Source organism: Nicotiana tomentosiformis, chromosome 9 (assembly GCF_000390325.3).
Source record: "Nicotiana tomentosiformis chromosome 9, ASM39032v3, whole genome shotgun sequence".
In the NCBI taxonomy this organism is placed as follows: domain Eukaryota; kingdom Viridiplantae; phylum Streptophyta; class Magnoliopsida; order Solanales; family Solanaceae; genus Nicotiana; species Nicotiana tomentosiformis.
The window spans coordinates 7537786-7555950 of NC_090820.1; the positions used below are offsets into that span (position 1 = coordinate 7537786).

General features: G+C 42.0%; 1 long non-coding RNA gene across 3 annotated transcripts; it reads right to left on the reverse strand.

Moving 5' to 3' along the window:
- Window positions 1-1989: 1989 nt before the first annotated feature.
- On the reverse strand, window positions 1990-13695 carry LOC117277161 (uncharacterized). 3 transcript variants are annotated; one of them, XR_004507436.2, is made up of 3 exons: window positions 13309-13695; window positions 3223-3347; window positions 1990-2273 (listed from the first exon to the last, which is right to left on the reverse strand). It is a non-coding gene; the product is annotated as an uncharacterized lncRNA (long non-coding RNA). The 3 variants fall into 3 exon arrangements; XR_004507437.2 differs by lacking the exon at window positions 1990-2273 and adding an exon at window positions 2283-2703; XR_004507438.2 differs by lacking the exon at window positions 3223-3347.
- Window positions 13696-18165: the final 4470 nt, after the last annotated feature.

Here is an 18165-nt window from a genome sequence, read left to right on the forward strand (position 1 = left end):
ATTTCTTGTTATGTACAAGTGCATTTCTAAGATACTGAGTAAGAAACTAAAAGAGATACTACCAGCATTAGTTGTTAAGGGGAGATCTTTAGTCCATAATGTTCTGGCACTACAACAGGAAGACAATCCCAAGATGTATGATGAAAATAGATTTGAGGAAAGCATATGGTGAAATAGGATTTTATTGAAGATATATTGAATGGGTATTGCTTTCCCAGGAAATTTACAAAGTTGGTTATGGTAAGTATCAAATCAACAAAGTTTTATGTGAAAGTTAATGGAGTATGGTATGGCTAATTTGAAAGCAGGAGGGGTTTTAGGCAGGGAGATCCAATATCTCCCTTCATATTTGTAATGGTCATTGAGTATCTGAACTGAGTGCTAAACAAGATGTCTCAATTGCCTGACTATAGGTTCCATCCTATGTGCAAGGGATTGAAACTAACTCTTCTTATCTTTGCAGATGATTTAATGATATTTTGTAAGGGAAATATAGCCTCTATTACAACACATAAGTGAAACAACAGGTTTGATAGCAAATTTAGAAAAATCAAATATCTACATTGCAGGGATGGATGAGAATATTAAAGCTGAATTACCTAGGATAACATGCTTCTCTATTGGCTTGTTTCCTATGAGATACTTGAGGCTTCTACTCTCACAAAAAAAGTGGAACAAAATGGATTGTCACCAACTAATAAGAAAAATTACAGAAAAGATCACTGATGTATCTGCTAGGCACTTGTCCTATGCAGGGAGAGTGCAAGTGATAAACTCTATTTGGTTCTCTTTACATAATTTTTGGGGAGCTGTATTCATACTGCCACAGAGCATACTCAAAGTTGTGGATAGAAGGTGTAGGGACTATTTGTAGGGAAGTACAAAAGAGAGGAGGAAAATAGCACTAGTATCCTTGGAAAGGGTATGCCTACCAAAAACGTTTGGGGGTCTAAACATAAAAGATTGTGGATCATGGAATTTGGCTTCAGTAGGGACTATTTTGGCTCTTATGTGAGGAAAAATGATGTGCTATTGGTGAAGTTTGTTCATGGAGTGTATATGAAGAAAAACGTTGATGTTTAGTCTCATTCACCACCCTCTGACGGCAGTTGGTATTGGAGGAAATTGCACAAAATGAAGGCAGGCATGAGGAGCTGGTACTCTGAGGGAAGATATATACTGACAACCAATGCAAATACTCAATAACAAGTAGCTACTTAGCAATGAAGGGGCCTAGAGCAAAGACTAGAGAATACAGAACAATAGGGATGTGACTGGGGCAGTGAAGAAAGCAGGGATCATCTATTCTTTGAATATGATTGGGCCAAAGCATTGGGAGAGGAGATCAGAGCTTGGATAGCGCAAGAATTTCAGCTAACACACCCAAACCAATGGCTGCAACAGGTAAGGAGAAAGCACCAGAAAAGATTAAAAAAGGAGACTATGGCAGTTGTAGTAGGAGCACTGACATACCATACTTGGATAGGTAGGAATGGAAATTGTATAGAAATATCAATGTTAATAGAAATTGTGTGATACAACAAATACATAATGAGATTAGGGAGAGGGTAGAAATGTTGTGAGAAGGTAGAAGAGCTAGGACATGTCTTTCTTTTGTTTACAGACTATGTAATTAGAGCCTGGTTACTGAGGTCTTAGACCTTATTAGTTAGGATTTAAGATGCTCTTAGGTGTGTGATTCTTTGATTTGTTAATGGTAACCCCCCCCCCCCCCAACCCACCCAAAAAAACAATGGTTTGAGAGGCGAATAATATTGGTATCTGTACCGATATTTTTTATTGCTTTTTGATATTATCATTGTTGGGAGAATTTCTAGTTTTAATTTCTGTTGTCAAATCTTCACCACTTTTTTTCTTCCTTGCTTTGTCTGTTATCGTTCTTAGCTGTAGTGTTGACATAGACCGCACAACACATAATATTGCTCCAACTACATGCTACTGTACACCATTTAAGGGGCTAACAACATACGAAAAACAACCAATTCTCTGTTTCACCATCAATAAGTAATACATTACAAACTGATAATCATGCGAAGATAATACGCACTTAATCATATACATACAAACAAATTGAACAATCTCTACACAGAAAATATTTGGATAAAGAATCAGTTTCAGTGTTGCAGGCTCTTAAACAAAAGGATTCCCAGGCCACCAACTACTAATGTTAAGATGAGAGGTATTCCAAGAACATTGCGAATACTGTCCGAATGATGCATAACTTGACGCTGTCCGCGTGGAATATCAGATATCTGTATCCAAAAGGAATTGTCAGAGAACAACTAAGAAGTGCAGATACATAATTCAGGCACAAAAATTCAATGTACACAGAAACATCAAGAGATCTCCTTTGGTCTTTATAACCAGCACTCTTTGGGGGGTCTACAGACAACCCAAAAGGCTTAGTATATTCATATTAAGAAACTGTTTGATCATATAAAGTGAAGGGGAGCCTAGGCGTAACTGATAAAGTTGTTGTCATATGATCAGGAGTTCACGGGTTCGAGCCGTGGAAACAATCTATCGCAGAAATGCAAGGTAAGGCTGAGTACAATAGACCCTTGTACCCTCATAAACCTCTGGAGCATAAGGGAGATTCAAATAAGGAATGGTAAGTACTCCGTTATTCTCATCCTTTACACGAACCAGGAAACCAAAGTTCAATACGTTTATGTTGAAGTCCTGCAAATAGTACCGGAGCTAGGAATTCATATAAGGGGATTCAAAAAGTACTAGATCGTCACACCTATAATTTGATCTTGCAACCTAAAACAATTTTTAAAACCCCTGTGGCGCAACACCATAAGCTTTTGTAATGCTGGGGGAAGTAACAATTTATATCATTATACAGAAAATTTTCATTTTAGCATACTTCACAGTATAATTTTCAGGCGAAGAGGATTCAATCGAACCCCCTTGCATCCACCTACCTACGCCCCTACAAGCCAATGAAATAGTAACTTGTAAAACGTCAACGAGAAGGTCGTCTATGGGGTTCAACTGTAGGGGTAGACCTAGCTTATAAGTTAAGGGTTCACGTAAACCTACTACCTTTTTCTCAAATCCTGTATTTGTATTAAAAAGTTGACTAAATATCTATAATATTTAATAGTAAACACAATTATTATTGCATATTAACATGAGGTCGTTGTACGAATTCATAAACTTTAAATCCCGGATCCGCCTCTGATTAGTTGTTACCTTAACAATCATTATGCTCTAAGGTTCCATACCACCAAATGCAAATTGTCTCTCATGCAACCATGTGAAAAGGCTTGCAAGTTGAGTTGCTATCTTCATTCTATCATCCCATCCAAAGTCTTCGCCTACCCAAGAAACAAATGATAAGTCAAAATCAAAACACACAAAACTACTAAATTTAGTAGCCACCAAACTATAGCAGGTGAAGATTTCTTCAAATAGCTGATCAAATACCAGAACGAAGCACGTCCGACAAATATTTATTTGGTTTTTCATCATAAACAACTGCAAGTTTATATATACGGTCAAAACCAATTAGTCCGTCGTACGGACTGATCGAGATGATAATACTTTGATCGAAGGGCGTCTGCGTAATATCAGGTTAAGGTCCGAAGTAAGATCATCAAGCTTCGAGTTCTAAGACCGATTAATGACAAAGCTCGGTATCATTATCGAGCTCGTATCCAAATCGAACTACGAGGCAAAGTGAAATTGTCGAGCTTAAGACGCATAGACCGACCAGCACCGACCTCGAATCAATACCGGACTCCGAATTAGAATCGAGCTCGAGTCAAGATCAAGGGCTCGAGTCAGTATCGAGCTTGAATCAATATCGAGCTCACAGACAAGAGCCGTTGCAACCGCACTAGGGGAGAGAATCCTGGCGAAAATTAGGGAAAAACTAATTCATCATGGGTTCCCCAATATGTATTTTTTATTATATCTAAAGTGGGATCCCTCCACTATAAAAAGGATGATTATTGTTTCTGTAAGCATCAAAACATTCACACATTGTAACAAAAGACTACTTCTCATATTGAAAGACTACTTCATCTTATCTAGTTCAACCATTTTTCTCCTTTCTATCGTTTTTATCTTTCATTCTTATAGTCAAGATTGTATATTTCTATTTCTTTTTACGATTTTGTATCAAGTTGTACCACATACCCTTAGAACTGCGTACAAATTCAACTCTATCCGATTTTCTGGGTAAACAGTTTGGCACCCACCGTGGGGCTAAGGATAAAAGTGGTTATTTGATACAAGTCTGCAACACACACCGTTTTATGCTTGTCTTTTGAAAGTATTTTTGACTTCAGAATTAGCAATGGAAAACCCTCAATTAATGGCTTTACCTATCGATAACGAAGCTGGCCTTCAAGATGAAACCAACAATATGACGCCCAGGTCCGGAAAGCCGCTTATCGATGCCGTAGAAGCTCGAGCCGGAGTACCTGAAGCTCGAGTCTAAGTACCACTGGACGTTAATTCGCATGTGGCCCTTGAGGAAAACCAACGTTCGAAAATAGCATTCATGGTGGCACTCGATCTGCAGCTCGAGACACCCATAACGCTGAGGAAAACAGAGTCAGCTTGCGTATGATTTTTGAAATGCTGCAAGTCCAACAGGTAGCGATAGCTAAGTTGCAAAGCCAAACCCAAGTGCCAAGCAGGCCGCAGCCTGGTTCACCTCGAGATATTGCCCACAGAACGAAGCCAGCTATAATGAGGTCAAATGAGCAAGAATCGGGGACTACTCCCGAAATTGCTAAGATACTCGAGGAGCTCATAAAGTGGATCGAAGCTAACGATAAAAAAGTAAAAACATATAACTCCAGGGTCGATCAGATCCCGGGGGCTCCACCAATGATAAAAGGGTTGGATTCCAAAAAATTCGTGCAAAAGCCTTTTCCTTCGAGTGTAGCCCCAAAACCAACCCCCAAATTCCCAAATATAACGGAACGACAGACCCCAACTAATACGTCACCTCTTACACATGTGCCATCAAGGGGAACGATTTAGAAGATAACGAAATCAAATTTGTGTTGTTAAAAAAATTCGGAGAGACCCTCTCGAAGGGAGCAATGATTTGGTATCACAACCTGCCACTGAATTCCATCGACTCATTTGCCATGTTAGCAGATTCTTTTGTAAAGGCACACGTTGGTGCCATAAAAGTTGCAACAAGGAAATCGAAACTTTTCAAAGTAAAACAAAAAGATAATGAAATGCTGAGGGAGTTCATGTCCCGGTTTCAAATGGAACGCATGGAATTACCACCAGTCACAGACGATTGGGCCGTTCAAGCTTTCACCCAAGTGTTGAACGAGCGAAGTTCGATAGCATCATGTCGGGTGAAATAAAATTTGATCGAGTATCCAGTGATAACTTGGGCAGATGTGCACAATCGATACCAATCAAAAATCAAGGTCGAAGATGACCAATTAGGAGCTCATTCCGGATCAGTACATCCAAACAGGTTGGCTATTAAAATCCAAAGGGACATCGACAGAGAGCCAAGGTCGAACAGAGATCGATATCAACCATATATTGCAGATCGAAGGAACAATGGTTCGGGACGCAATTACGCCCGGAACAATCAAAGAAGTGATCGAGGACAAAATTCTCGGGGACTTATGAGCAAGAGTGATTTTGACAAATATGTTGATCCTATAGAGGCACCTCAGTTATCGGAATATAACTTCAGCGTTGATGCATCGGGCATTGTATCGGCAATCAGAAGAATCAAAGATACTTGGTGGCCCAAACCCATGCAAACCAATCCTTCCCAAAGAAACCCGAATTCAATGTGCAAATACCATGGTACGCATGGCCACAAGACCGAGGATTGCAGGCAATTAAGGGAGGAAGTAGCCCGTCTATTCAACGAGGGCCACCTTCGAGAGTTCCTCAGCGATCGAGCCAAGAATCACTTCAGAGAAAGGGACACCAATAGAAAAGATGAACAAGAGTAACCTCAACATATCATTTAGGTTATATTGATCGAGCATCTGCCCGAGAGAAAGGTATACCTGGGAACGGGATTGACCCCCGAACTCAGGAAAAAACTTATTTAATTTCTTATTGATAACATAGATTGTATTGATTGGTCCCATTTAGACATGGCAGGAATCCCACCGTCGATAACAACACACCGGTTGAGCTTGGACCCTAGGTTCAAACCAGTGAAGCAAAAAAGAAGACCTCAGTCCGAGTTAAAGCACGCATTCATAAAGGACGAGGTAACTAAACTTCTCAAAATAGGGTCGATTCGGGAAATAAAATATCCCGAATAGTTAGCCAGTGTAGTTGTAGTCCCTAAAAAGAGGAACAAACTTAGAATGTGTGTAGATTATAAATATCTAAACAAGGCATGCCCCAAAGATTCTTTTCCACTGCCTAACATCGATCGCATGATCGATGCCACAACCGTCCACGAGATCCTTACTTTTCTCGATGCCTATTTCGGGTACAATCAAATTCAAATGAACCCGGAGGACCGAGAAAAGACTTCATTTATCACTAAGTATGGAACATATTGTTATAATATAATGCCCTTCGGGCTAAAAAATGCAGGAGCTACTTACCAACGCCTAGTGAATAAAATGTTCGAAGAACAAATAGGTAAGTCAATAGAAGTTTATATTGATGACATGCTAGTTAAGTCCCTACGCGCAGAGGACCATTTGACTCATTTGCAGGAGACGTTTGAGATTTTAAGGAAATATAACATAAAGCTCAACCCCGAAAAATGTGCTTTCGGGGTTGGTTCGGGTAAGTTCCTTGACTTTATGGTATCGAATCGGGGAATCGAGATCAACCCCGATAAAATCAAGGCTATCAAAGACATCACCGTCGTAGATAGTGTAAAAGAAGTGCAGATGCTAACCGGACGGATAGCTGCCTTAGGTCGATTCATTTCGAGGTCGTCGGATCGAAGCCCCAGATTCTTCTCTCTACTCAAAAAAGAAGAACAATTTCGCATGGACCCCAGAATGCCAACATACATTAGAACAATTGAAACGATACTTGTCGAGCCCACCACTGATTCACACTCCGAAGACAGATGAGAAACTTTACTTATACTTGGCGGTATCGAAAATTGCGGTAAGTGGCGTCCTAGTTCGAGAAGAGCAAGGTACGTAATTTCCTGTTTATTATGTAAGTAGGACCTTAGGAGAAGCAGAGACTAGATATCCACACTTAGATAAATTGGCACTTGCACTGATAAGTGCCTCTAGGAAGTTAAGACTATACTTTCAATGTCACCCCATATGCGCTTTGACCACTTACCCACTTCGTAATATTTTACACAAGCCCGAACTATCGGGCTGATTGGTCAAATGGGTCATCGAATTTAGCAGGTACGATATCGAATATCAACCCCGTACGACCATCAAGTCTCAAATTTTAGCGGACTTCGTGGCCGATTTCACGCCAACCCTCGTACCCGAAGTTGAAAAAGAACTCTTGCTAAAATCAGGTACATCATCGGGGATTTGGACCCTCTTCACAGATGGTGCTTTGAATGTGAAGGGGTCCGGGCTTGGCATCGTGTTGAAACCCCCCACGGGTGGCATTATTAGGCAATCTATCAAAACTTCTAAGTTGAATAACAATGAGGCCGAGTACGAGGCCATGATTGCAGGTCTCGAGCTAGCTAAAAGCTTGGGAGCAGAAGTCATTGAAGACAAATGTGACTCTTTACTAGTGGTGAACCAATTAAACAAAACCTTCTAAGTTCGAGAAGATAGAATGCAAATGTATTTGGACAAATTGCAGGTAACTTTGCACCGTTTCAAGGAATAGACTTTACAACATGTGCCTCGAGAACAAAACAGTGAAGCCGATGCACTCACAAATTTGGGGTCATCGGTCAAGGAAGATGAGATTGACTCTGGGACTATCGTTCAACTCTCGGGATCCATAATCGAGGAGGGGCATGCTGAGATAAATTCCACAAGTTTAACCTGGGATTAGAGGAATAAGTATATTGAATATTTGAAAAATGAAAAAAATCCCATCTAACCCTAAAGAATCAAGGGCCCTACGAACCAAAGTTGCTCGATTCACGTTGGCTGAAGATGGAACATTATACAGAAGGACGTTCGATGGACCATTGGCAGTATGCTTGGGACCAGGAGACACCGATTATGTTTTACGAGAGGTCCATGAAAGCACTTGTGGTAACCACTCTGGCGCCGAACCACTGATTCACAAAATAATCAGAGCAGGATATTACTGGGATAGCATGGAAAAGGACACTAAGGAGTTTGTTTGAAAATATGATAAATGTCAAAGGTTTGCACCGATGATCCATCAACCCGGAGAACAACTTTATTCAATTCTATCCTCATGGCCATTCATGAAATGGGGGATGGATATCATCAGCCCTCTACCATCGGCCCCAGGTAAAGCTAAGTTCATGACCATAAAGCCTACAGGCTATCTTACTTCGAGTTCGAGCAATCACTCACTCGACCATAAAGCCTACGGGCTACGATACTTCGAGTTCGAGCAATCACTCACTCAACTATAAAGCCTAAGAGCCACTCGTACTTCGAGTTCAAGCAAGTACTCACTTAGTTATAAAGACTACAAAGTACGAATTCAATCAAAATTGCCTAAAGCCTCAAACTTATGAACATTTTCAAAAGGCACAAGTAAAACAAAATCTTCAATAGGCAGAAAAGAAAACAGAGACAAGTTGGGAAAAGAAAAGACCTTTATATATATGATGATGTTTACAAAACGTTCGATCAGGACTGAAACCCTAATTATCAACGAGAGTAGTCTTTTCTCCATCGGGCTCCTCCCCACTCTGAGACCCGCTCTTTCTCCCATCATCGTCATCATCATCATCATAATCATCGGAGACCAAGGCCCCAGCATCGGCTTCAAACTCTCTTGCCTTTATTATCTCTTCAGTAAGATCGAAGCCTCGAGCATGGATCTCCTCGAGGGTTTCCCTTCGATATTGGCATTTGGCAAGTTCAGCAATCCAATGTGCTCGAGTTTGAGCGGTCTCGGCTTCCTCTCTTGCATGTAATTGAGAAATTTCAGTATCGGCTAGATAAACAGCCACAAATGCATCTGCATCGACCTTTGTCTTTTCGGCCTTGGCAATTTCAGAAGCCAACCGAGCCTCGAGTTCCTCTATTTTTCTTGCTTGAACCAAGATTTTCTCCTTCAGAATTTGAAGTTGACCTTTGGCTGATGATAATTGGGCTCGAGCAGCCTCTCTCTCTGCAGCAAAGCGGTCCATACTTTCTTTCCACTTTAAGGACTCCGCCTTTGTCTCATCGACCTCCTCACGGAGTTTCCCGATTATCTCAATATTCTACTGCAGCTGTGAGACTAAAAGATTAACCATCGCTCCAGTATCGAGCCCATAGGCTTTTAAAAGTATCATTACCTGCTCGGTCAGATCGGTCTGATCTTGGTGAGCTTTAGCTAACTCAGCTCGGAAGTCCTTGATTTCCTCTCCCCTTTACCCTAAGAGGAGTTTAAGGGCATTTCTCTCCTCCGTGACCCGTTGGAGGTCGGCCTCGTATCGACGCAGCTCAGTTCAGGAACGAGAACATGCTTTTCGATGAGCTTCCACGACCTACGAAGAAAGAAGAAATGAAGTAAGAAAAGAAAAACAAGCATAAAGGTATTACAGGTAAATAGGTAAAAAAAAAAAAACAAATATAAAGATTTAAGGCTTACCTGATTCAAAGCCTGCTGCACTCCGTGAAAAAGATCTGATGCATCGCTAGTGCCGGCAACGTCCTCGACACCGGTAAACAGGTCACAAAAAGGGTCATCTCCCTCATGAGGCCTGTCTAGTTCGAGGGCTCCTAAAGCTTGGGCTTCCCGTATCGCCCCTTCGGAAAAGGCAGGGAAGGTGGGCGAGTCTTCGATTGCTACTGCCCTAAGTGAATCACTTGGGGCGTTCTCTTCGGTTCGAAGAGATTCGGGGACAGCCCCTTCAGATATATTCCCTATATGTTGGCTTCGATGGGAAGCATCCTCGATCTCCAACGACTCGGGGACTCTGCCCAAATCGTTCTCCGATACATCCTCAGTTCGAGGCGGAACCTTATAAACCACCATCGATCCAGCTGCCTGTGGAGCATCAGTGGTTTTCTTTACTCGGGCCACCAGTACGGACCTGTCATCTTCTTTTTCCTCGTCTTCATCCCTTAGACGCTGAACTGATTCTAAGGTCAAAGGGATGGTATTCTTCCTCGTCTTACGAGTCGACCTTGCCTTCGGTTTTGGATTTTCGAAAGTAGAGTCCCTTTTTCTCTTATTGCTCTTCACCGGTTTAGAAACCGGGGCCGAGGCTTCTTCCTCGCCGGACAGAGGCCTCAAAATCGCATCTCTACCCACGCCTACACACAAGAAAATTGGTTGAATATGTGGAAAATATTTCTTTCGAACTCTCAAAGACATGAGAAATAGGCTTACCATGATTTTTGGCCTCCCATCGGCCCTTTGCCAAATCACGTCACGAACGTTCGGCGTATGTAGAGGTCAAAGCCAGGGCCCGTACCCAGCTCTTAAGGTCGGAAACAGCATCGGGCATCCAAGGAACCGTTGCATCACAAAAAAGATATCAACAAGAAAGAAACAAAGAAACAAGATGATAGGGAATAAAACAGCAGAATTACACTTACGCTTCATATTCCATTTTTCGGGGAATGGCATTTTTTCGTCTGAGATCAGATCCGAAGTCTTCACTTGAATGAACCTGCTCATCCAACCTCGATCCTTGTCCTCGTCTATGCTCGAGAACAGTACCTTGGTAGCCCGGAGTTGAAATTTTATTGATCCACCTCGAAAGAGGCAGGGTCTATACAATCTAATAAGATGGTCGAGGGTGAAAGGCATCCCTTCGATCTTGTTTGCAAAGAAACAGATCAGAATAACGATCTGCCAAAATGAAGGATGAATCTGGCCTAGAGTTATGTGATATTGACGACAGAAATCGATGATAACAGGGTCGAAAGGTCCTAATGTAAAAGAGTAAGTATACACACTTAAGAACCCTTCCACGTAGGTGGTAATATTTTCGTCTTGAGCCGGAATTACCACTTCCTTCACATCTCAGTTGCAATGTGTCTTTAACTGTGCAAGTTGCTTTTTGGTTACCGAACATAAATACCTCGATACCGGCTCACACCGACCGGGAACCAACGAGCCTTTGTCTACCTTAAAATCGGAGGTGAGAAGACACATTCCGGGAACGAACTCCTCAGGTCGTGGCTCCACCGGTGTTTTATCGGCGGGCTGTGAAGAAGAAACCTCTTCCTTTTTGGGGAATATTTTTTGATGTTTTTACCATTTTTTGAGTTTAGAAGAAGGAAATAAAGAAGATATGGTGTTTCAAAGAAAGATTTTGCAGTAAAAACCACTGAAGGAAAGTTTCACACTCACAAACGAATTCAGAATGTATGATAAAATGCTTAGAAAATTTTGAGATCAGAAAATGTAAAAGTGATTAATGGTGAAAAAGGGGGTGGTGGCGGTTCAATATCGGTAATGGCCGACCATCATCTGACACACATTAAATACCTCGGTAAACTGAACCGACGGGACAACTTTCACGTACGTCACGATCGAACTCGATGCAAACTTCAGTATATATCTAATCATGCCGTTGGAAAATTATATCATTTCTCGTTACATCCTTCCCGAGAAACGAGGGAACTATCTGTATACGGTCAAAACCAATTAGTCCGTCGTACGGACTAATTGAGATGATAATACTTTGATCGAAGGGCGTCTGCGTAATATCAGGTTGAGGTCCGAAGTAAGGTCATCAAGCTTCGAGTTCTAAGACCGTTCAATGACAAAGCTCGGTATCATTATCGAGCTCGTATCCAAATCAAACTACGAGGCAAAGCGAAGTTTTCGAGCTTAAGATGCATAGACCGACCGGCACCGACCCCGAATCAATACCGGACTCCGAGTCAGAATCGAGCTCGATTCAAGATCGAGGGCTCGAGTCAGTACCAAGCTCGAATCAATATCGAGCTCACAGACAAGAACCGTTGCAACCGCACTAGGGGAGAGAATCCTGGCGGGAATTAGGGAAAAACTAATTCATCATGGGTTCTCCACTATGTATTTTTTATTATATCTAAAGTGGGATCCCTCCACTATAAAAGGGATGATTATTGTTTCTGTAAGCATCAAGACATTCACACATTGTAACAAAAGACTACTTCTCATATTGAAAGATCAATCCTTTGAGCTCTTTTACTTCATCTTATCTAGTTCAACCATTTTTCTCCTTTCCACCGTTTTTATCTTTCATTCTTATAGTCAAGATTATATATTTCTATTTCTTTTTACGATTTTGTATCAAGTTGTACCACATACCCTTAGAACTGCGTACAAATTCAACTCTATCCGATTTTCCGGGTAAACATTTATATTGAAAACAGAACCCTTTAACTTCATCAAACATGGATGCCGGTTTTCATCTGTTAGTATTTCAACCTCACTCTGCAAATGTATTTCAAATGGCTTAGCAAAAAATGTTAAATCAAATTCAGAAATCAAAGAGAAATTTGATCAATCCAACAAAACCAAATATGCTTAACATACACAAAATCTAGTTGGATGATTAACATAGGCTTTTTTACATGGCCAAAATAAATCCCATGTTTTGATAGTAATTGCTTCATCTCCTCTGCAGTTGAACAATCTCCCATGCCTGGAGTATTTTTAAACACGTAGTGCGGGTGAAGGTTGTGGGTCATATCATTCAAATCCTTGTGTTAGAGTCATTTTCCAAAGAGTCATGCACACATTCAACAACAAATATCACTGTCCGACACAGGGCGTACGCAGGAACTGTTGTATGAGGTATCGAAATTTATAGAAGAACGAGAATTAGTAACTTTAATTATTATATTTCTATATAAGAAATAGCCTTAGTCCATTGGTGTCATTTTTTTCCTATACTTAGAGCAAAATCAAGAACATAACTGACATGCCACGAGACAATCTAGCCGAAGTGGTGTTATTTTTTCCTATACTTAACCGTCCTCACAATATTAATACATATATTTAGTATAATTTTCCGAGACACTGCTTCGTCGAACGTGCGTCTGCTCTTTGTTCGACATATCTATTGGTCCGACTAATCTGGATTCGTACTGTGCCAGATCCTATTATAGGGGAAGCACCAATATATCCAAAAGAAAAGAAATAAAAAAGGGAAAATACACATATAATAACAAAAATCAAGAGTATACTTGATTTGTCAAAAGATTATATATTTGGAGAAGAAAGAGAGAACATATATACTTATCAAACTCCTTAGCTGCATTGGAGCACTCCTTGAGAAAGCTGTCAACGAGGGATAGATAATCGCAGGGCCGGAGCTAGAGCTTCGGACACGGGTTCAGCTGAACCCAGTAGTTTTGATCTAAACTCTACATTTGTCTTTAAAAATTCATTGAATATATAAGAATTATTAATTTAGAACTCAGTAACTTAGAAGGAATAGAATCTCGAACCCATTAGCTTCAAATCCTGACTCCGCCTCTGGATAATCGGATATAGTATTAGTGTTATGATAATTGTCCTCTTGATAGTAATACGCTAGATAAACCATTTCCTTCCTCAACTTTACCAGGTTTTCCATTTTGCAGCTACACAAATGGATCTACGTAACTGCATGCATGCGCGCGGTTCCGATACATATATAGCTGATAAATAAATTTTAATTTGAAATTAATTATAATTTCTACGTTCAGCATTTTTTTCCAACGACTTCAAGATTTTACCACAGCTGATTTAATTCTAAATCTATTACTATTAAAATTTTGACACATGTAAAAGATCCTAGCCAAATACCGATTTCGAACCCCTCCTCACTTTGTTGAAATCGTTTTATGTTTGATTTTCGCACTCTACGTTTATTAAAGAGTAAGATAAGTGTATCGTTAAGTGTTTATTTGGGGAACGTGATTAACGACGTATGATGTGTTAGTTTTTAAAAATTGATAGATAAAATTTTACATTGAAAATAATCAAAGTGGGTAATGTCATGTTATAGTCCCTTCGGGAGACATCAGATAAAAAAAGTAACGCCATGTTATATTGAAGGTTAACGAGATTATGCGATCCGGGTCCCGGGGCCCGGACCCACGCGGAAGGCGTGATTATAGCACACGAAAATATGGGAATCTGCCAGAATTCCAGTTTTATGGCCGTAAAATGCCAAAAAACGAGGAACGGTCATGGCGGGGCGGTGACTATAGTTCCTTAGATCGTTTTGATGGCCCAGACAATTTTTAGGCGATCCGGGTCCAGGCACCCGTGCCCACGCGGAAGACGTGATAGCACACGAAAATATGGGAATCAGGCGGAATTTCAATTTTATGGTCGTAAAACGAAAAAAATGAGGAACGGTCAAGGCGGGGCGGCGACTATGGTTCCTTAAGTCGTATTTGATGGCCCGAAAAAATTTTAAGCGATCCGCGTCCGAGGGGCCAGGCCCACGCAGAAGGCGTATAACACACAAAAATATGAGAATCTCGCATAATTCTAATTTTATGGCCGTAAAATGCCAAAAAAGAGGAACGGTCATTGCGGGGCGGTGACTATGGTTCCTTAGGTCGTATTTGATAGCCCAAAAAATTTGTAGGCAATCCGGGTCCGGGACCACATAGAAGGCGTGGGCTATAGCACACAAAAATATGGGAATCGGACAGAATTCTAATTTTATGGCCGTAAAATGCAAAAAAATGAGGAACGGTCATGGCGGGGAAGTGACTATGGTTTCTTAGGCCGTATTTGATGGCCCGAAAATTTCTTAGGTGATCTTGGTCCAGGGGCCCGGGCCCACGCATAAGGCGTGGGTATAGCACACGAAAATATGAAAATCGGGCGGAATTCAAGTTTAGTGGCCGTAAAACACAAACAAACGAGGAACGGTCATAGCGGGGTGGTGACTATGGTTCCTTAGGTCGTATTTTATGACACAAAATATTTTTAGGCAATCTGGATGTGGGGGGTCGGGTCCAAACGGAAGGCGTGGGCTATAGCACACGAAAATATGAGAATCTGGCGGAATTTTAGTTTTATTGCCGTAAAACGTAAAAATACGAGGAACGATCATGGCAGGGCGATGACTATAGTTTCTTAGGACGTATTTGATGGCCGAAAAATTTTTAGGCGATCCAGGTCCGGGGGCTCGGGGCCCATGCGAAAGGCGTGGGATATAGGACATGAAAATATGGGAATCGGGAGGAATTCCAGTTTTATGGCCTTAAAATGCAAAGAAACGAGAAACGGTCATGGCGGGGCAGTGACTATGGTTCCTTAGGTCGTATTTGATGGCCCGAAATATTTTTAGGCGATTCAAGTCTGAGGGCTCGGGTCCACGTAGAAGGCGTGGGATATAACACGCGAATATATATGAATCAGAAGTAATTCTAGTTTTATGGCTGTAAAACGCAAAGAAATGTGGAACGATCATGGAGGGGCGGTGACTATGGTTACTTAAATCGTATTTGATGTCCCGGATAATTTTAGGCGACTCGGTTTCGGGGGACGTGCCCACGCGGAAGGCCTGGGCTATAATACGCAAAAATATGGGAATCAGGCGGAATTCTATCTTTTTGGCCATAAAACCCAAAAAGGCGATGAACGGTCATGAAGGGGCAGTGACTGTGGTTTCTTAGGTAGTATTTGATGGCTTAAAATTTTTTTAGGCGATCTAGATCCAGGATTCGGGCCCACGCGGAAGGCGTGAGCTATAGCACATGAAAATATGAGAATTGGGCGGAATTCCAATTTTATGGTTGTAAAATGCCAAAAAAGATGAACGGACATGGCGGGGCGGTGACTATGGTTCCTTAGGTCGTATTTAATGGCCAAAAGTGTTTTTAGGCGATCCAGGTCCGGGGGCCTGGGACTACGCGGAAGGCGTGGACGATAATAACACACGAAAATATGGAACTTAGGCGGAATTCTAATTTTATGGTCGTAAAACGCAAAAAAAAAGGGAATGGTCATGGCAGGGCGGTAACTATGGTTCTTTAGGTCGTATTTGATGGCTTGATAATTTTTAGGCGGTCCGGGTCGCGGAAGGAGTGTGCTTAGCAAACGAAAATATGGGAATAGGGCGGAATTCCAGTTTTATGGGTGTAAAACGCCAAAAATGAGGAACGGTCATGGCAGGGCGGTGTCTATGGTACCTTAGGTTGTAATTGATGGCTAGGAGATCGGGGTCTGGGGCCCCGGGCCCATGCGGAGGGCGTGGGCTATAACACACAAAAATATGGGAATTGGGCGGAATTCTAATTTTATGGCCGTAAGATACCAAAAATAAGGAACAGTCATGGCAGGACGGTGACTATGGTCTTTTAGGTCGTAATTGATGGCCCAGAAAAATTTTAGGCGATTCAAGTCCGGGGCCCGGGACCACGCGGAGGGCGTGGGCAAAAACACACAAAAATATGGGAATCGGGCGGAATTCCAGTTTTATGGTCGTAAAATGCCAAATAACGAGGAACGGTCATGGCGGGGCGATGACTATGGTTTCTTAGGTCGTATTTGATAGCCCAGAAAATTGTTAGGCGATTCGGATCCGGGGGAGCGGGCATAAGAGGAAGGCGTGGGCTATATCACACGAAAATATGGGAATCAGACAGAATTCCAGTTTTATGACCGTAAAATGCCAAAAATCGAGGAACGGTCATGGCAGGGCAGTGACTATGGTTCCTTAAGTCGTATTTGATGGCCCAGATCCACACGGAAGGCGTGAGCTATGACACGCGAAAATTTGGGAATCGGGCGGAATTCCAATTTTATGGCCGTAAAATGCCAAAGAATGAGGAACGGTCTTGGCGGGGCGGTAACTATTGCTCCTTAGATCATTTTGATGGCCGAGAACATTTTTAGGCTATCCGGGTCCGGGGGCCCCTGCCCACGCAGAAGACGTGATAGCACATGAAAATATGGGAATCGGGCGAAAATCCAGTTTTGTGGCTGTAAAACGCAAAAATACGAAGAACGGTCATGGCGGGGCGGTGGCTATGGTTCCTCAGGTCGTATTTGATGGCCCGAAATTTTTTTAGACGATCTGGGTTCTGGAGGCGGGGCCCACACAGAAGGCGTGGGCTAGCACATAAAAATATGAGAATCGGGGGAATTCCAATTTTATGACCATAAAACGCAAAACAAAAAGAGGAACGGTCATGGAAAGACGGTGACTATGATTCCTTAGATCGTATTTGATGGCCCTAAAATATTTTAGGGGATTCGGGTACAGTGGCCTGGGCCCACGCGGAAGGCTTGGGCTATAGCACACGAAAATATAGGAATCGGGCGGAATTGCAGTTTTATGGCCGTAAAATACAAAAAAAAAAGGAACGGTCATGGCGGGGTGGTGACTATAGTTTCTTAGGTCGTATGTGATGGCCCGAAAAAAATTTAGACGATCCGTTTCCGGGGGCCCAGTCCCACGCTGAAGGCGTGGGCTAGCACATAAAAATATGAGAATCGGGCGAAATTCCAGTTTTATGGCCGTAAAACACCAAAAACGAGGAACGGTCATGGGGGAGCAGTGACTATGGTACCTTAGCTCGTATTTGATGGACCAATTATTTTTAGGTGATCCAGGTATGGAGGCTCGGGCCCACGCGGAAGGCATGAGTTATAGCACACGAAAATATGGGAATCAGGAATAATTCCAGTTTTATTGCCGTAAAACGCAAAAGAATGAGGAGCGGTCATGGCATAGTGGTGACTATAGTTGCTTAGATCGTATTTGATGGCCCAAAATATTTTTAGGCGATCCAGGTCAGGAGGCTCGGGCCCACATGGAAGGCGTGGGCTAAAGCACACGAAAATATGAGAATCGGATGGAATTCCAGTTATATGGTCGTAAAACACCAAAACATTAGGAACAACCATGGCGGGGTGGTGACTTTGGTTCCTTAAATCGTATTTGATGGACCGAAATAATTTTAGGCAATCCGGATCTAGGGGCCCGGTCCCACGCGGAAGGCGTGGGCTATATCCCACGAAAATATGAAAATTGGGAGGAATTCCAATTATATGACCTTAAAACGCCAACAAACGAGGAACGGTCATAGCGGGGCGGTGACTATGGTACCTTAGATCGTATTTGATGGGCCCAAATATTTTTAG